Raw genomic sequence first — 20,360 nt, 5'->3', positions numbered from 1 at the left:
CTGGGTCTACATGAAGGATTAGGTGAAGCCCATTGGGGCAGATGACTAGGGCGGATAGGTTGGTGTGGCCAAGGGAGGGACTGGATTCCCTCCCCAATTTGGTGAAACGGAGCATTTTTGGTCTGCTATCTCTGGCAGGGAAGGGGGGGGCTGGATCCCCCCAATTTGGTGAAATGGAGCATTTTTTCTTGCTGCTTTCTGAGCAGAGATTTCTTAGCTATGTTTGGTTGGCTAGTTCACTACATGGAGCACGTGAGGATGATCAGCGCTGGATGTAACTTCTACATTTCTTTAGAGTTATAAATCCAGATATTTCACTGAAGCAAGGAAGGGATTCATCATTCTCCATTTGGTTAAATCCACAGAAATGAGGAAGGAGAGGGTGGAAAAGGAGAAGGAGGAGATAAACAAAAGGAGGGTAGAGTGGATATTTTATATTTTCAGTAGTTTGGTATAGTTCTGTTGTCCCTAATTCTGGTCTGAGCCTGGTGCTGAGGCCAATGAAGAACATCAGGTTTTGTTTTATTGAAGCACTGCATGTTCTGTTCCAGACAGAACACATGGCACTGAGTTCAATCTAAAACAGACAGATGATTCGATAGAAATGATTTTAGCAAATATTTATTGTCCAGGAATTCTAAGCAAAGACTTACTATGCTGTAGATGCTTCTGGTTTTCATATCTGTTCATTCCTATAGGTAAATTGATGTTGAATTTTCCCCTCTCCTTCTGCTGAGCGTCACATGTTGGCAAAAGACATGAGGCTGGCTGGACAAAGGATTCCCATCTGGCTAGTGTCCAGGAAGTCTCTCAATGACCAATGACCCTTTTAAACTCCTTCCACTTACCCATCAACATACCTAGCATTTAATGCAATAACTGCCAGATATTCTAACATTACATAGAGCTATGCTAAGTCCAGAACACTCCCCGCTTGGAAATTTATATTTCCACTACTAACTAACTGGAATAGCAAAAAAAACATAGCAATAAGGCATGCAATACTCATTGTTAACTAACTTGTGACTAAATAGGTAAAAACTTCGTATCAAACATGCATAACTATTGGTAAATATAAAACATGCACAATTATGCAAAAAAGCAAGTGTTACATCAAACAATGCATAAGACAACACATCATTTGAGGTTTGATCTTCTGGTTCAGTCTTCATCAGCAACAGGAACGAATTAATGATCAGCCTGGTACAAGTGTCTTTGAGTCACGACCTGACTCACGTGGCTTCACGATCTGAACCTCAGCTGAGCAAACTAGTACATCAAGTGGATGGGCCCGGTGCATAAGTCCCATGAGTCAATAGTTCTGGTATGCATTCTTGTCTCCCAGCGAGACAAGGTCTTCTTCCTGTGAAGGAAACTGGAACCAAATCTGGAACAGAAAACCTGGAACTGAAAGTTTCTCAGGAACAAAGGGAACTGGATTCACAGGATACTCAGGAACTGAAGAACCTGGAAAAACATGAACAGCTGGGTCTGGAAACACAGGAACAACCAGAGCTGAAGAATCAGGATCAGGAACATCTGGAAACTCAGGAACAGCTGGAGCTGGAAACTCAGGAACAGCTGGGGCTGAAGAATCAAGATCAGGAACATCTGGAAACTCAGGAACAGCTGGAAGTGGAGAATCAGGAACAACAGCTTGAGCAGAAGACTCAGGATACTCAAGAACCGAAGGGTCTGGAACCACTGGTGGAGTATTGAAGAGGGCTGCTACTGTTGTCGTCAGGGTAGTGAGGACTTCATGTGTGGGTGTGGGTGTCTTTATTTATTTATTTATTTATTTTTATTGAAAATTTTTAGGTTTTACCAAAAAAATTTCCCTCCCCCACACCCTCCCACCCCTCCCCTACCCTCCCCTGATCTTCCCAGAGCTGAATACAGGCTTAATTAAAAAAAATTTAAAAGAATCTTAAAACACATATAAACCATAAACAAATCTAAATACATTAATTAAACAAATTATAAAATAATTAACAACAATATGTAAAAAAAAATACAAGAAGAAAGAAAAGAAAAAACAGAAAAAGAAAAAAGAAAAAATATATCTATGAAATATCTTAAACTTTAATTATGAATTATTCAAAAACTAAATAATATTTTTTTATATCCAACTTATATTGTATAAAATCTATCCGTCTTTTCCATACCAGGAGGTACTTCTCCTGCGATTGATCTTTCAAGAAAGCCGAAATCTTTGCCATTTCCGCCAAATAAGAAACTTTAAAAAACCATTCTTGCAAAGTAGGCAAAGATTCCTTCTTCCAACATTGCCCTACTAACAACCTGGCCGCTGTAATTAAATTTAACATCAATATAGTCTCTTTACTGTCGCAATCAGAAACAATACCTAACAAAAACAATTGTGGGGTAAATTTTATCCTTCTTCTAAAAATTCTTTGAATATTCCACCATATCTTAATCCAAAAAGCTTTTATATTTTTACATGACCACCAGATATGGTAATAAGTAGCATCCAAACATCCACATCTCCAACATTTAGGCTGCAAGTCAGGATACATACGAGACATTTTTTGTGGATCAAGGTGCCATCTGTAAAACATTTTATAAAAATTTTCCCTTAGATTTTGGGCTTGTGTAAATTTAACATTCCTCACCCAAATAATCTCCCAGGTATCTAATAAAACCGGTTCATCAAAATTTTGTGCCCATTTAACCATACATTCTTTAACTAATTCTGCTTCTGAATCCAATTCTACTAACACCCCATAGATTCTCTTAATATGAGTTCGTCTTTGATCTTTTATTTGTTTTAACAAATTCTCATCTTCTCTAAGCAAACCCAAATTTGGTGTGGGTGTCTTTAATGACATGGAGTCTGTGAAAGTCAGTAAGTCCTTGCAGGCTCCTACAAGGCTAATTCTTGGGGTGCTGAGACAAGTGATCAAGACGATGAAAAGTATGCCGAATTTCAGGTGTCTCCACTTAGACAGGGTTTTGAAGTGGATTGGTTGATATTTACTGGGTGTCTGAGGTTGAAGGTTGGCACGTTGATCTGAAGCTTGAAGTGCATAATGTTTTGGTCTCAGTGGCATCTCTCTATTTGGACAGGCCAAGAACTCAAGATTTTCTAGCCAAATCAATTCTGTTAACTGTGTGACAAGGTTGGGCCACTTAACTTGGTGAACAAAGTTCTTATTTGTTGGCACATGTTGCCATTGTTCAGGGCTTAAAGCTGTTTCAATCCTTTTCTCTCTGTTGCTTTCATAGACGTAGAAGTGTCTGCTTTGTTTGCAGATGTAGCTTGACATCACCTTGCTGTCTGCGTAGAAGGTGGTAGAATGTAGTTCAAGGTACAATGTCTTCGCTGTCAAGTTGGTGAGCTTTACAGCCAAAGTGGTACCACATAGTTCTAACCTTGGTACTGTGTGGCCTTCTTGCATTGTTAGTCTCGCTTCCCCAAATAAGACACCGAGACTGCAGCTCTCCCTGCTGTAGACTCTGATGCATCTTATGGTTGCAAACAAGATGACACAAGTGTGGCTCTCCCCGCTGTAGAGTGAGACGTATCTTGAGACTGCATTCACCTTCGTAGGCACATCTAAGGAAGCGTACCATTCTTTCTTCTGCACTGTGGTGGGTGAGCTGGAGATATACATACGCTGCACTTGCATGCTTTGGAGACATCTTGGGAGTACTCTCCATGACTCCCAGTCTTGGAAACATTGTTTGTCTTGTTTGTCCTTTATGGACAAGGCTAAGTTGTTGTAATTGTTGCTTGTCTGGAACACTGTTGCTTCCAAAACAGGTTTGGTTGTCACAAGTGTGCAGTATTCTAGGTGTGGTTTAAGGTGAGATGCTGTTCCATTACTGGGAATGGAGATTTTTTTTTTTTTTTATTAAAAGTTTTATAAATTTTACAAAAAGACAAAAACAATACAAAACAAAAAACAACATATACAAAAAAAACCCTAAACATTACATATAAAAAAACCCCCCATCCCCCACCCCTCACAAACACCCTCCCTTCCCCCCCCCTGAGCTTCCCAGAGCAGAATATAGGCTTAGTTAAAAATTAACAAATAAAAATAAAAAATTAAATTAAAAAATTTATATTTATATATATATAAAAAATATCTATATATAACATTCTCTATATATGAAAATAAAACTTATGAGAAAGCTATGTGATATTTTTTTATACCCAATCTGAATTGTATAAATTTTATCCATTTGTCCCAAACGGCAAGAAACTTCTCTTGCGTTTGTTGCTTTAAGAAAGCCGAAATCTTTGCCATTTCCGCCAGATAAGCTACTTTAAGAAACCATTCCTGCAATGTAGGCAAAGATTCCTTCTTCCAGTATTGTCCTACTAACAGCCTGGCGGCTGTAATCAAATTTAACATCAATACAACCTCCTTTGTATCACAATCTGTAACAATGCCCAACAAAAATAATTGCGGAGTAAATTTTACCCTCCTTCTAAAAATTCTCTGGATATTCCACCATATTTTAATCCAAAATGCTTTTATCTCTCTGCATGACCACCAAATATGATAATAGGAAGCATCCGTATAACCACATCTCCAACATTTGGGTTGTACGTCAGGGTACATAAGAGACATTTTTTGTGGATCAAGGTGCCATCTATAAAACATTTTATAAAAATTCTCCCTAAGGTTCTGTGCTTGTGTAAATTTGACATTTCTCACCCAAATGGTTTCCCAGATGTCCAATGAGACTGGGACACCAAAATTCTGCGCCCATCTAATCATACAGTCTTTAATTAATTCCGTTTCTGAGTCCATTTCAACTAATACCCCATAGACTCTCTTGATGTGGGTTTGTCTTTGATCCTTGACTTGCTTAATAAGATTTCCATCTTCTCTAAGAAAACCCAATTTACAATCCACCTTCCATTTATCTACTAGTTGCCTATATTGGAACCAAGAATAAATAATATTTTCTTGCGCTAAATCTTCCCGTAATCTTAACTGCCAGTTTTGCCCATCCCATCTAAGTAGCTGACTATAAGACACCATATCCATTTTTACACCTCTTTTTATTCCTTCTATCGCATGCCAAGGTATGGCCCATAATGGAACTTTAAAATCACTTTTATAATATTTTCTCCAAGTCCTAAGTAAAGAGATTCTTAAAATATGAGATTTAAAGACCCAATCCATTTTTTTATTAAATATTAAATAGGCATGCCACCCATAAAGTAAATCCCATCCCTCTAAATCAGCGGTTCTTAACCTTTGTGTGACGGCGACCCCGTCACACAAAGGTTATGCGCATGCACGGCGGTGGCGCGCATGGGGGCGGGGCCCCGCCCGCGGTGCGCATGCGCGGCGCGGCCCCCCCCGCGCGCGGCGCGCATGGGGGTGGGGCCCCCGCGTGCGGCACGCATGCGCGGTGGCGCCCCCGCGTGCGGCGCGCATGGGGGCGGGGCCCCGCGCGCGGTGCGCATGCGCGGTGGCGTTCCCGGAGGCACGCCGCCGCCCCCACGCGCAGCGCGCATGCGCGGCGGCGCCCCCCGGAGGCGTGCCGGCGCCCCCACGCGCGGCGCGCGTGCGCGGCACCGCCCCCCCGGAGGCGCAGCGCGCCCCCGGAGGGGACAAAATGGCGGATCGCCACCTTTGGCGACCCCATAAAAGAGATCGATCGACCCCAAATGGGGTCGCGACCCATAGGTTGAGAACCGCTGCTCTAAATGAAGTATCTCAAGATTTGTCAAATTTACCCAGGGAATGGAGATTTTTGAGATGCTCACCTGGGTTGGGGTTTGCGATTGATCAACACAAACCATCCCTCCTATGGCCCATCCGAGTTCCGTCTTAATGGCTACTGGGGTTCCTGGTGGACCTTTGATTCTTTCATCAGAGCCAATGGACTCTGGGGTATCTCTTCCCACCATGAGTAGGATTTCAGCTTCAGGATCTAGAGGAGGGATTAAATCGGCTATATGTGCTAAGTGAGGTATTTTTCTTGCTGCCTCTGGTGTTGAGAATTCGCTGCGAACATCTGGTAAGGTCTCCCATTCTAATACTGATGGTAACCAGAAATTTAAACTTCCATCTATCGCTTCTATGCGTAGACCAGTGATTTTCCTCCCCGCCGTGTGCATTGGTACTGTGCACGTATTTATTGCAAAATGCTTCAGTTCACTCGGAAGGTCAAAGAAGTCAAAAAAGGCGGGCTTAGCTATAGTAACTCTGCTGTGTGGGTCTAGTATGGCATACATCTTTACGGCCCTTTCAGGTTGCCCGTTGGGGTAGACTTTTGTAAGACGGACGGGCGAGCATGAAGGAGGGCATGGTGAGTTGCAGCATATATCTGTGTAGTACGTCCTGTACTGTTGTGGGTGCTCTTCAGAGTCAGTTTGAGTTTTCATCGTTGAAGTCGCTTGTTGTGTCCCTTAAGAGGGCTTCTTAGTTTCTAGATGCAAGGCTGCTGGGTGCTTGTTACTATCACACAGGTGGCATTTCATCCTGACTACGCAATCTTTTGCTATGTGATCTGTAGACTCACAGCACTTGTAGCATATCCTGTGTTCCTGGAGTAGGGACTTTTGCTCGTCCATCGTCTTCCTTCCAAATTCTCTGCATTCGTTTAAAGAGTGTGAAGACTTATGGAGTGGACAAGTCATGCCCTTTTTAGCTGGACTAGGATTTGACAGATCACTTCTCGATGTTCGTTTGTCTGGAGACTTCTTTGGGCGAGGTGTGATCTCTATTTTGAACACTGAAACAGTGGTTCTGTCCTTTGTGGCTTGGGAAGAACCTCGGTTAGGGCTGAAGTTGTCTTTTGTTGGCTCGAAGTTGCTGGCATTACGACGTAGTTTTGCTTGGTTGGTCACAAATTCAGCGAGGACAGCGAAGGCGGGTGGTGTGTCAGGGTCTTGGCTCCTGTGAGTTTCTGATATTTTGGCCCATTCGTCCCTTGACTGCTTTGGTAGTTTTCTAACTATAATCCTTTGCTTCTCGAACTGATCGAGGCAGGTGAGTTTCGGCATGTTGGGTTGCGCACGAACTGAATGTAGCATCGAGAGCGTGTCTGCGAATTCCAACATCTGAGTGTGATCATTGATATTGATGTTAGGGAAGGTGTAAATGCAATCCAAGAGCGACTTTTCTGTCACTTCATGCTCGTTGTACTGCTCGTTGAGCCTTTCCGAAGCTTTGGGAAGGGCGGTAGCTGGGTCGCCTAGGTGGGCTAGTTGAGTGTTCTCTACTAATCATGCGGAAGCTGGTCCCAGCCATGTTTTCATGTGTCTGAGCGCTTCGCTTGATGTTATAGCTTCATCTTGGATAGCAGCCTGGAACGTGAGCTTCCACAATACGTAGTCCTTCCCCAGTTTATCGGAGAATTTGTGTAAATCCTTGGATGCCAGATCTAGTTTGCTTCTGTAAAGTCTCATAGGGGCATAGCTGGGTGGGGATGGTACATCACCTCCAGGAGCAGGGGCGTGTGCCATGTTTGGCTGGTAACTTCCTTTGGCGTATTGTTGGCTGAGGGAATTTTGCCGTGTCACATGCAAGGGACCTTGTTGGCTTGGTCTGAACTCCTCTGCTCTGGCGTTGAGCTGAGGGAACCCAGGCTCCTGCTTGCTTACATGTTGGAGGGTCTGTCTTTCTGGTAGAGCGTATCTCGTTCCCTGGTAGGTTGGGATGGCTGGTGTTCGAGACTCTCCTCTGTGGTCAGGTCTGATGGTGGTTCCTTGGGACGCCGCCTCCTGTTGGTGCAGCAGGGATTCTAGTGTGGCTCGAACTCTTTCAATCTCGTCCCCGAGCGATGGCTGGTTCTGCTGTAGGGCCATTGGCACTGCAGGTGTAACCATCTGGTTGCCATCAAGGGTATGGTTTGGTGGGTTCGATGGGGTAGCAGTAGTGGGCAGATCTTGTGGCAGTGCCCACTGTGTAGCCGTTGCCATTGCTGGTGGTCCCATCTGATTGTCATCAAGGGTGTGGTTCAATGGGTCAATGGGACAGCAACGGTGGGAAGATCTCGTGACCTAGGTGCCACGACATCAACTCTGTGGCTGACCGGCGCATCTGGTCGTTGAGGTTCTTCTGTTCGTCTACTCAGTCTTGGGGGGGGGGCTTGTGACTGGCTGTGGCGCTCTCACCTGCACATTCTGGAATGCGCTTTGGTTGTCTATGTAGGCCTGTACGCAGCTACAATGCTCTTTATTTTCCAATTGTTGCCTGTTTGGCAAGAAAATGGTGTTTTCTGAAGGCCTTCCGCTCTTGCCACTTTGTCTGCCACATCTCGTTGGCTTCTTATGAACTCAAGCTCGTCTTGAGTTGCCTTCATTTTAGCCTTCCTTATATCTGCTTCGGCTTCCGCTTCAGCCTCTGCTTCGGCTTCACTTTTGGCTGCTTCAGCTTCTCTTTTGGCTGCATCAGCCTTCCTTTTAGCTGCCTCAGCCTTTCTTTTGGCCTTCATTCAAGCTTCCTCTATTTCCATCATTTCTAATTCCTTCTTCTTCAGCTGCTACTCTTGTGCTATGCGAAAGACAGCTTCAGCAGCTTTAGCATCTATGATCGTTTGCTCTTCATGTGAAATTCTGGATACTCAGCTTTCGAAAGGCAGGAGGCGCCTGTGACATGCGATTGTTGGGACATGCTGGAATATGCCTTGGATATGTGATGAAAAGATGAGGCCTTTCCAGACACATGGCATGCAATCGTTGGGATGGTGCATGTGAATGGCGTGAAACTTCGGACTTGGCTCTGTTGACCGGTCTGCCTCTCTGGTGAGGCTTGGACTGTGGGGAACCATGTGAGCTCTCTAGAAGCTTCTTCTGCTCCTCATTTAGTAGCTTGAGTCTTTACATCTCGCTATCGACTCTTGAGTCTCTTAATTGTTCCTGAATGTCCTTGAGTTGCTGTTCAGAGTCCGTACATTGCACATAGGTGTCTTCCTTATCTCCTTCCACTGTGTGTGCACGTTCTGGGGTGACTTCCTCCTTCTGTTTGTGGTAGAGTTTGTACAATCTCTCCCAGCCTCTTTCATGGTGCCTGTGGATGGTGTCCCATTTCTCCATCAGATGTGAGTGCATGGCTTCTGTGGGCTTTCTTCATTGTCTCAGATCATACTGACCCTGAGACGTTTTTGGCTTTATTGAGGCTTGAGCTTCAGCCTCTCTGTGCAGGTCAAGGTTGGCTGTTGGCAGCATTTTTCCTTGGCCGGCTGGTTGGTGTATCTCAATTAGGCTGGTTGGTTGAACCTCTTCATCTAAATCACTAAGACACTCTGCCATGGCTAGGACGGGTTCAGTACACTTCCTAGCTATTTTAAAGCAAATTTGAAGAACTTCTCTTTTTGACCACTAGGGGTCGCTACTTGTAGATCAACTTCAGAGGTGCTGTTTGTGGGTGGAGATGCCACTGGGTTTGTGGGTACTTCAGTGCAGTTCATCCCTTCACCACTAGGGGTCGCTTCCTGCAGGTCAGCTACCAGGGTGCTCTTCCTTCGAGATTCACCCTTTGTCCACTAGAGGGCCTTCTCTGGGTGCGCTTAAAGGCTTGCACGTAGTTCCTCCTTTAACCACTAGCGGGTGTCTGAAGAAAGGCTAATCAAATTCTTCCTATTACCACGTTACTGCTAGTGGCCACTGAGAGAGTCTAGAGGTACAAACTCCCACCTGGCGACTGTTAAGCTGCAGGCTGGAACCCTGGGTCATCAGCTGTGATAATAAGCTGGACACTTGGCTTGCCTTCTTCTACCTAAATTCTCTCGAACTGGAACCACTTGGTCTTCAGCTTGAGTGAGTGAGTACTTTGGCAAAGTTCACTCTGTGCCCTCTAGGGGGTGTTGGTAGCCTGGGATAAATTCAAGTAACTTGCACTTTAACTAACAGATTCACTGCAATGCTATTGGGGTTGATTCTGCCTCTGTAACCAGATGCCTTGTCCCATAACATTGGCTGAAATTCCAGGCTGTGGCTGGGAGAAGAGGTTAATTGCTTTCCTTAGTGACTTGTTGCTAGGGCACGTGGACTAATAAAACAGCATTCAGCGGAGTTAATTGCCCTTTTATAGCCCTCTTTTAGTGTTAGAAATCAGGCTTTACAAGAAATAAGAAATAAGAGTTCAATCTAAAACAGACAGATGACTCGATAGAAATCATTTTAGCAAATATTTATTGTCCAGGAATTCTAAGCAAAGACTTACTATGCTGTAGATGCTTCTGGTTTTCATATCTGTTCATTCCTATAGGTAAATTGATGTTGAATTTTCCCCTCTCCTTCTGCTGAGCGTCACATGTTGGCAAAAGACATGAGGCTGGCTGGACAAAGGATTCCCATCTGGCTAGTGTCCAGGAAGTCTCTCAATGACCAATGACCCTTTTAGACTCCTCCCACTGACCCATCAACATACCTAGCATTTAACCCAATAACTGCCAGATATTCTAACGTTACATAAAGCTATGCTAAGTCCAGAACATCTGCAAGAAAAGGTCAAAATACCAAGGAACCTCAAAATACCAAGGAACCTCAAACCACAGAATTAAGAATTAAGGTAGATTCTCTCTTTCCCCCTCCCCTCCCCAAGAAAACCTCATAACCAAGTACTTCTTCACATACTGTGCATAGTAAGACAATGAAACTTGGTAACATAAAATGTGGCAAATCCTATCTGCAAACAGCTATATAAGGGGCTAGCCAGCTTCACATAAGATAGGTTTTTGTTCATGTTTGTTAGTAAGGATGGTTAAACATTCAGCCATGTAATGGGCTGGCCTTCAACTCCCAGAATTCCTCAGCCAGCAAAGCTGGCTGAGGAATTCTGAGAGTTGAAGTCCACAAGTCTTAAAGTTGCCAAGGTTGAGGACCCCTGCCCTAGACCATTTAAGACAAGTGACTGTCCAGTCCTTGCAATGGAGGATAGGACAAGGCTTGGGCTATCACTGTGTTTTTTCATATTCTTATGATTTATGCTCTTATGCTACTCTTGCTTGTAATCTTAGAATTTCTTGCCTGATAGGTGCAAAGGAATGATATGCATAGAAAGACATAGATCAGTAAAGTCAGGAAATCAAAGAAAACAAACTGGTACATCTCCTATGCACTGTGACTTTTCCAATACTACATGTGGAAGCAGGGCAAGAAAAATAAATAGGTGGAATGAGAAACAGGAAAAACTTGTTCTGCGCCTAGCCAGCCACACCAACATGATTGGGTCCATTTGGCCACGCCCACCCACCCCAAGTCATCCGCCCTGAGTCATCCGCCCCCAATGGACTGCACCTAGTCCTTCGTGTTGACCCAGCCATGTCCATGCACCCATGCCCACCTGGCAGCACTCAGATGGCCACACCTAGCCGGTCACACCCACCTGGCTGCAGTGAGTTGTCATAGACCCCACCCAGCAGGGTGATTCCCAACCTACCAAGAAAATACACTGTGTTTGCAAATATTTAGGGGGAGGAAGAAACATCAGTCTTTCCCCCACACAGAAACAACAACTGTGCCATAGACCTGATCCCAGGTGCAAAAATGTCTTCCAAGAGACAGTATCCCATGTCAGCTAAGGAGTTAGCAACTTAGCAGTATTGAAGTAATATTTGGACTCTAACTTGTTAAAGGGCCTCTACTCTGTTATGTGCTCCTGGCCACTTTCCTTCATGACCAGGGGCAAGCTTGCCTGACCAATAACCTGCCAAGACACAGTGAAGGCCTTTTGTTTCATTTATTGCAATAAGTGGGGAGATAAGCTATCAAAGCTTGGTTCTCTCCAAAGTTTCAACCCAAAATATTCCCTTCTTTATACAGCCCTGTCCTGGCCATCACACCCCTCTTCTTTCTCCATTGGCTGAGGTATATGAGGTTACACTCTTTCCAACCACCTCCTACCTATTTTCTGCTACATACTAAATCATACATCACATGTACATTAATAATATAAAATATTGTTGTTGTTGTTAATTGCGAAGTCGTGTCCGACCCATCGCGACCCCATGGACAACATTCCTCCAGGTCTTCCTGTCCTTTACCATCTTCTGGAGTCCATTTAAGTTCACACCTACTGCTTCAGTGACTCCATCCAGTCATCTCATTCTCTGTCGTCCTGTTCTTCTATTGCCCTCAATCTTTCCCAGCATTAGGCCCTTCTCCAGTGAGTCCTTCCTTCTCATTAGGTGGCCAAAGTATTTGAGTTTCAACTTCAGGATCTGGCCTTCTAAAGAGCAGTCGGGGTTGATCTCCTCTAGGACTGACCAGTTTGAACGCCTTGCAGTCCAAGGGATTCACAGGAGTCTTCTCCAGCACCATAGTTCAAAGGCCTCAATTCTTTGGCTCTCAGCCTTTCTTATGGTCCAACTTTCACAGCTATACATTGCAACTGGGAAAACCATGGCCTGGACTATACGCACTTTTGTTGGCAGGGTGATATCTCTACTTTTTAGTATGCTGTCTAGATTTGCCATAGCTTTCCTCCCCAGGAGCAAGTGTCTTTTAATTTCTTGGCTGCAGTCCCCATCTGAGGTGATCTTTGAGCTCAGAGAAATAAAATCTGTCACTACCTCCATTTCTTGCCCATCCATTTGCCAGGAATTGAGAGGGCCAGATGCCATGATTTTGGTTTTCTTAATGTTGAGTTTCAAGCCAACTTTTGCACTCTCCTTCTTCACCCGCATCAAGAGGCTCTTTAGTTCCTCTTCACTTTGTGCCATTAGAGTGGTATCATCTGCATATCTTAGGTTGTTGATATTTCTCCCGGCAATCTTAATTCCAACTTTTGTTTCATCTAGCCTTGCCTTTCTCATGATGTGCTCATATAAAATATTAGACATATTCAATTGTTGGTTTTGAGTTCTGGGCCCCTTAGAACAATAGGTTCTTTCCTGTTTTTCAGTTTAGTTAAGTTTTCCTGGCTAGCCATTTCCTCTTACAGATGTTTTTATAGCTTGTCTTCTTCCTTTCCCACTCTAGGACCCTGCTAATTTTTGCCTACGTATTTATCTTACATCCTGCCTTTATGCTACCCTTTCCTGTTTCCCAGCCATTATCGTTTTTGGTAAGCTTGTTTGTCCAGGCAGTAAGTTTCCACTGCAGCAAATTCAATTTTAAATTTCTCTTTCAATATTAAATTTTGAAGACCTTTCCTTTACTTCTATCAAATCCCCTCCTTTAATTTTTATTACACTGAAAGGTCTTCATTATCATGCTTAGAAAATCTTATAACATTAACTGGATAACTTCTTTTTTTCCTAAGCTTTCCTAAAAGCTTTTCCTACAGCTTTCATTAAAGTAGATGCTCATAGAGAAATAATTGCGAGCATGCACAACACATAAGTCATACAAATATTTTTTTAGCCATCCAAAATTGAGGAGCCAATTAGCTAACCAACTCCAATCACTCCACATATTTTCATACTTTTGTTCAGGAGCTTTAGCCACTTTCCTGATTCCTTTTGCAATATCCATTACTGCTTCATGATTGTCATCTATCTTTAAATCCCACAAACAAATTTTTAGCTTTATTTCCCAGGCTGCTCTGGTGTGTTGTCTTCAGTAATATTTGAATTAGAATCCACCCCTCATGATTATTTCACACTATTTCACACCCACAAATTGATCCACAATCACAACAGCAATAACAGCAACAACAATCACACTGACAATAACAAAAAATATACATTTACCACCTAACTCTTACAATTTACAATTTTACGTTTTCAGTTTCTAATGGTGTGATGTCTGTCTCATTTATTGATTTTATTTGTAACAAACCACTTTTACTTCTCTCATGATCATCACCAACACCTTTGTTCTTTGGGGTCACCTGGAATTCTAATAGAGATGTTTAAAACAGGGGTTTTGGTCCACTATCCATTCAAGTCCTTTTAAACATGGCTTTCAGTCCTTGTCCTGGAATGACCGTCCAGCCTCTTTCAAATCCACTCACCACCTTTGCTCATGTGTAGTGAATCCAACCCTTCTCAGCCCTCCGGACAGCAGACTCAATATAGTAAGGAACTTCCCTTCTTTAGTTGTAGAAGTTCCTCCTTCCATTTACAAATCAACACCCACTGTCTTGGCTGGATCTTATGGACTGGAAATTCCAAAGGAGCTCTTTGTGCTATCAAGCCTTCCTGTCAAGGAGAAGACAGAGACCCCTACCACACCTACCGGAAAAAGAGAGGAAACATTTGATGGTGTAATATTGGATCTAGATTGAAGAAGTTAATATATACCACTGAATTACTAATGGACCCAGACAACATGTTGTCTATTAAATACTTGACTGTAAAACTAGAAAATTAATAATATATATAAAGATCTGCGGCATTCCCAGAAATATAAGGAAACCAAAGGGAAGGGTGATGGCCAAATCTGACCCTAAGTTCTGCCTCGGTTTACTTATTCCAATAAGCTATTGAGTTGGAAGATCACTTAAAAGCAATTTATTAGAGTATTCTGATAAAGTGGGGTCTCCTTATGAAAAAGGGAAACCTGGAAAAATGGCTTACATTTAATTTTTATACAATTTCAAAGTTTATTGTTTTATAAATAATCATCTGTCCAGTTACATCATGAATATTAATATGTGAGCATTTAGGACCGAAAAGAGCATTGTATTCTGAATAAAAATAAAAGGAATATTGGCAAGAGAAAAATGTGAGAATGGGTAAGGGTAAGATACGTTCTCAGTGCTTTCCTAACTTGGGCTTGAATATTTGCTTTGTTCACAGAGGCTTGAAAATAGATGAAAAGGAAACTTTTATCTACAATGTATGGAATGCTTTCCTGCCAGTAATGGTTCCTAAAAGGGAGGCTTTTCTTGAAGGTTAAGACTTATGGCAAATGATTGGCAATACATTTGAAGAAGGAAAATTTAAAATACAAGAAAACCCATGTTGCTTAACCAGTACAACAGTACTACAAACACTATATTTCAACTTCGCGCTGCTTCTAGTCGCACGAAGAGACTTGTCTCCTTGTCAGCTAGTTTCCCTCCGCTGGTAGACTCTTATGCGGGTTGAAAGTTGCCCTGGAGGGTGCAACTTCCATCGAAGAGGCTTCACTCAGCTGTGGAGGAGCAGCCTCCAGCTGTCCAGGCCAACTCTGAGGGCCGACGGAGAAGAAGACCATCCAGTAAAATGGCCGATCACCTAGCCACTAGAAACCGCAAGTCAAAAAACATCCGGGGTGTCACTAGAAAGGGAGGGGTTCCTTTTTATCCTACGGACTATCAGCTTCAGTCACTGAGTCAGTTGATGGCTCGCTGTCCACTGGGCAAGGGCTGCCATTTAACTCGGGACCAATGGATCCATGATTTGATTTCAGCCACCTTAATAGCAAGGGGAGAACATATAACAACAGTATACGGCCCTTTCCACTTTGGGCTCAATACTTCCCTTTTCCAGTCCTTCACCCAGACCTCCTGTCCTGGTTGTATATCATGTGTGGGTATAACCAAGACATGGGGTCTTTGGGTTAAGACATACTGTTGTAACCACTGGACTACTGTGTTAAGAGCCTGCAGCTGTTTTAATTTGAAGTATCTGCCACCTGTCCAGAGTTCTGGACATTTGGCCTGAGCAGGTTAGGGACTCTACCATACAATAATTCAAAGGGTGACACAAGTAGCCCCCATTGTGGGGCACACCGCACTGCAACCAGGGCCATGTTTAAAGTGTCTGGCCACTTAAGTTGGGTTTCCTGACATATTTTTGCCAATTTTTCCTTAATGGTTCTATTCATTCTCTCCACCTTTCCTCCCAATTGAGCATGGAAACTACAATGAAGCTTCCATGTGATCCCTAACATAGCAGCTATCTTTTGGGTGGCTCTATGGATAAATTCAGGACCATTGTCTGAAGAGATTCTAGATGGCAACCCATACCTGGGAATAACAATGTGAAGCAAGGCTTTTGCGACCTCAGTTGCCTTTTTCGTCCTTGTTGGGATGCATTCCGGCCATCCAGTGTATGTGCATACTAGAACTAGCATTGCTCTATAGGGACCTGAACGTGGCATGTCAGTAAAATCAATCATCAGAGAGTCAAAGGGGTAATTTCCCCTGGGCTGGTGTCCTTGAGGCAGTTGGGGTCCTTGCCGGGGGTTGTTGGCTGCACAAATCTCACACCTAGCATAAACATTTGCTGCGATGCTGTGTATTTTGTCAATATAGACCTCCTACTGCAAGGCATGTGCTAATGCAGTTTTCCCCAGGTGTAGTTGCTTATGAATCTGTTGCACTACATCTCATGCCATATGTGCTGGAATAAAGACTCATTGGTCCGGTAGGATCCACCATCTATCTTCCTGCTGTGCTTTGAGCACCTAAACTTGCTTCAAGTCTTCCAGGGAGTAGTTTGGTTTAACTTGATCTTGCTCTTTTGGGACCCACACAGCTAGATAGTTTGCCTGCATGGCTAATGTCTTTTGAGCTGCCATACGAGCTTCCCGGTCTGCCTTATTATTTCCTTGCTGAATTTCTGAGACTCCCTTCTGATGCCCCTTACAGTGAATCACAGACACTTTTCTGGGTGCCCACACGCTGTCCAGTAGACACAATATCTGAGATCCATACTTAATGTCCTTTCCTCCTGCAGTTATAAGACCTCTTTCTTTATATAGTACTCCATGGACTTGCACTGTCAGAAATGCGTATTTGGAGTCAGTATAAATGTTAACGCATTTTCCTTTCGCCAGCTCCAGGGCTCTAGTTAATGCATGCAATTCAGACAGCTGAGCACTTGTGCCTGTGGGGAGGGGCTCAGCTTCCCAGACATCCTCCAAAGTCACCACAGCATATCCTGCCTTCCGAGTTCCTCCTTGCATAAAACTAGCTCCATCTGTATATATTGTAAAATCTGGATTAGGAAGGGGAACGTCCTTCATATTCGGGCGGCTAGCATAAGTCTCTTCGATGGCTTGTATGCAACTATGTGTGGTTTCCAAGTCTGGTTCAGGCAGTAATGTGGCTGGATTCAGTGTATTTGATTGTGTTAATGTAATCATTGGGTTATGTGTTATCAGAGCTTGATACTTTAACATGCGTGGGTTGGTCAGCCACAAATGTCCTTTTGCTTCCAAAACAGCTTTGAGGGCATGTGGCATATAAATATCTAGTTCCTGCCCAAAAATTAATTTATTAGCTTCCTGTGTTAACAATGCTGTTCCAGCAATCACTTTAAGGCAAGCAGGCCAACCCTTTGCTACATTATCAAGCTGTTTAGACAGATAAGCGACAGGTCGATGCCAGGTCCCTACTTTCTGGGTGAGAATTCCTACTGCCACATTTTGCTTTGTATGGCTGAAATGGCTTTTCCAAATCCGGTAGCCCTAAACTAGGGGCACGCATTAAGGCCTCCTTGAGAGCAGTGAAACTATTATTTTCCTGCTTTTCCCATCTTTAACACCCCCCTTTGTTGCCTCATACAGGGGTTTTGCTATTAAACTATAATTAGGGATCCATATTCAGCAAAAGCCAGAAGCACCCAAAAATCCTCTTAACTCTTTCCTATTCTTTGGTACAGGCAGCTGGCACATGGCCCCCTTCCTTTCATGTCAGAGCATTCTCTTTCCTTCCTCTATGTCATATCCCAAATATCTAACCTTCATCGCTACCAATTGTGCTTTCTTCCGGGATGCCTTGTAACCCCAGTCTTGTAGGAGGTGAAGCAACTCATAGGTATTCTGTCAACAGTTATATTCCGTCTGGCCTGTGACTAATAAATCATCAACATACTGCAACACAACATCTGGGTAAGGGATGTCCAGGTCCTCCAAATCTTTTCCCAATGCAGCTCCAAAAAGGGTTGGAGAGTTCTTAAATCCCTGAGGCAATACTGGTGTTTTCTTCCTGACACTGGATTTTCCCACTCAAAAGCAAACAAGTGGTGGCTCTCCTCATGTATAGGTATTATGAAGAAAGCATCTTTTAGATCTATCACTGAGAACCACTTAGCCATTTGGGGAATTAGTCCTAAAATAATGTAGGGGTTTGGTACCACCGGATGTATTGTGACTGTGGCCTCATTGACGACACAGAGGTCCTGTACGGGGCGGTATTTACCTTCTCCCTTCGGTATTGGTAAGATTGGAGTATTCCATTTTGATTCTGTGGGGATTAGAATGTGATGGGCTAAATATAAGTCTATCGCATCCTGGATAGCTTGTGCCACGGGTCTAGAATATGTGCATTGCCTGATTCTAATTGGCAATTTTGATGAAATTTCTTCTACTATGATTGGGGGATGATGCCAGGCAAAACCAAGGGGGTTGTCTTCTGCCCACAGGTATGGTATGACAAATTCCTCCCATCTGGCATTCTGCCCTACCGTTCATGCCAGCATCACCATTCTCCATTCCTCTTCACGGGGTACTTCCATCATTACTTTTCCATATTTCATTGCCATGGCGCCATCTTTTTCAAAGGAGATCTGCGCTCTTAGTTTACATAGCAGATTCCTTCCCAATAAAGGGATGAGACAGTCTGGCATATATACAAACTGATGAGTTATGGTTCTTCCTCCCATAGTGCAACTTAAGGGATCCAAAAATGGTCGCTGCAATATTCTTCCTGTTGCTCCTTGTATATTGATAGAGTGGGGGGAAGCTTGACTCAGGGGTTGAGTTAGGACTGATTGGGTGGCTCCATTATCCACAAGGAAGGGAACAGGTTTGCCTCCTACTGTTAGACTGACCACAGCTTCCGGGAGGCGGGCTGAACCCAGTCAGTCTCAGTCCCATTCCTCCACTTCTGCCAGACCTATGAGGGGAGTTCTTGAAAATCCTTCTCTTCTTCCTCTCCCTCCCTGGCTTCTCCCTGGCCACCTCTGTAGATTCTTGCAAACCTGTCTCTTTCCCCTCCTTATGCTTCATCCTTATCCCTTTCTGGACATTCACCCTTCCAGTGCCCTTCCTTTTTACATATGGCACACTGATTTTGTCCTAAAGTCATTCCATATCCCCTACTTCTGCCACCTCCCCTTCCTTTTGGCACCCCCATCATAGCCAGCAATTCAGCCTTTCTCTGCATTTTCTGATCCTTCTTCCTCTCCTCCTCCTTTTCCCTATTAACAAAAGTCTTTCGGGCCACTTCCATCAGTTCACTCATAGACTTTCCCAGGGCTCCCTCCAATCTTTGCAAATTTCTACAGATATCAGGGACACTTTGTGAGATAAAGGCCATAGCAAGCATTCAAGCATTGACGGGCTCTGTTGGATCAATAGGAGTATACATTTGGTAGGCTTCAAGCAGCTGAGCATAAAATGCTTCCAGGCTCTCGGTGGCTTCTTGCACCACCAAGGATGGTTTGGACATATTAACAGACGGTTTCCCTGCTGCATGAACTGCCTTCACCACTAACTGTTGATAAGCCTGCAGATCCTGGAGGTCATAATAGGGATTCCATGAGGGGTCTTTGGAAGGGAATTCGTGGTCAACGTGCTCTTCAAGAGTACGAGTCACTGGTTGGGAGGGCTTCACTATCTTTGTCATGGCGATCCTAATCTTTTCCCTTTCCTCAGGATTAAACAAAGTCCCCATGAGCTGCTGCATATCCATCCAGGTAGGTTGTGGGTGTCCACAATGGTCTTCACCAAATCTGTCACTTTGTGTGGTTTCTCACTAAAGGGGCCATAATGGAATTTCCAATTAAGAAGGTCTGATATAATAAAAGGCACATGTTGGAATAGAGGAGCTGTAGCTGTGTCTGCTGGATTGTCCTTACTGACAACCAATTGATCAACCTGTCTAAGGGGGGCGTTCAGAGACGCTTGCTCGGTCTTTGCCCTTGCTCATTCGGCTATCGGCTCCTCTAATTCCCTGTCCTCTGTTTGTGGCCTTGCCTGCTCCTCTTCTGCCTCATCCCCAGGGCTCCCTTCAACTCCTTTTGGCGAAGGTCCAGCTTGGGTCCATTGATCCTGGACATCTTGTTGAGTTATGGCTGGGCCCCGGCTCACCCTATCTTTAGAAAATTTTAGCATAGGGGACATCTGGTCCAAATGCCACATGGACCCTGAGGATGATGAGGATGGAGTTCCCCTTAGTCCTTGCGGGGGTACATATGGTGGTGGATGCAGAAGCTCTTCTGGGCAACTTGGGATAACTTGGATGGCCCTCTTAGCCTTTTGGGGTAGTAAGGTACGTGATACTAAAAGTCTACACTGTTCTATTTTGCATTTCTGAATCCACGGTGGAGGTCTTTGCAGCAAGCCTAGCCAGACATCGATATAGGGGGCTTGGTCTGAGTGTTCTAACGTGGGGTGGAACACTAGCTGATGTACTTTTAAAGCAATAGAGGGGTCTAATGTCCCCGTGTCAGGCCAGCCTACATTAAAGCCTACATTAAGTGCCTGCTCCACTTAATACCATAATCCTGGGTCCCATAGGCAGAACTAAAATGCCTTAACATATACC

Source organism: Crotalus tigris, unplaced genomic scaffold (genome assembly GCF_016545835.1).
Source record: "Crotalus tigris isolate CLP2741 ecotype Arizona unplaced genomic scaffold, ASM1654583v1 scf7180000024441.2113493, whole genome shotgun sequence".
Classification (NCBI taxonomy): Eukaryota; Metazoa; Chordata; class Lepidosauria; order Squamata; family Viperidae; genus Crotalus; species Crotalus tigris.
This window is presented reverse-complemented; position numbering follows the sequence as displayed.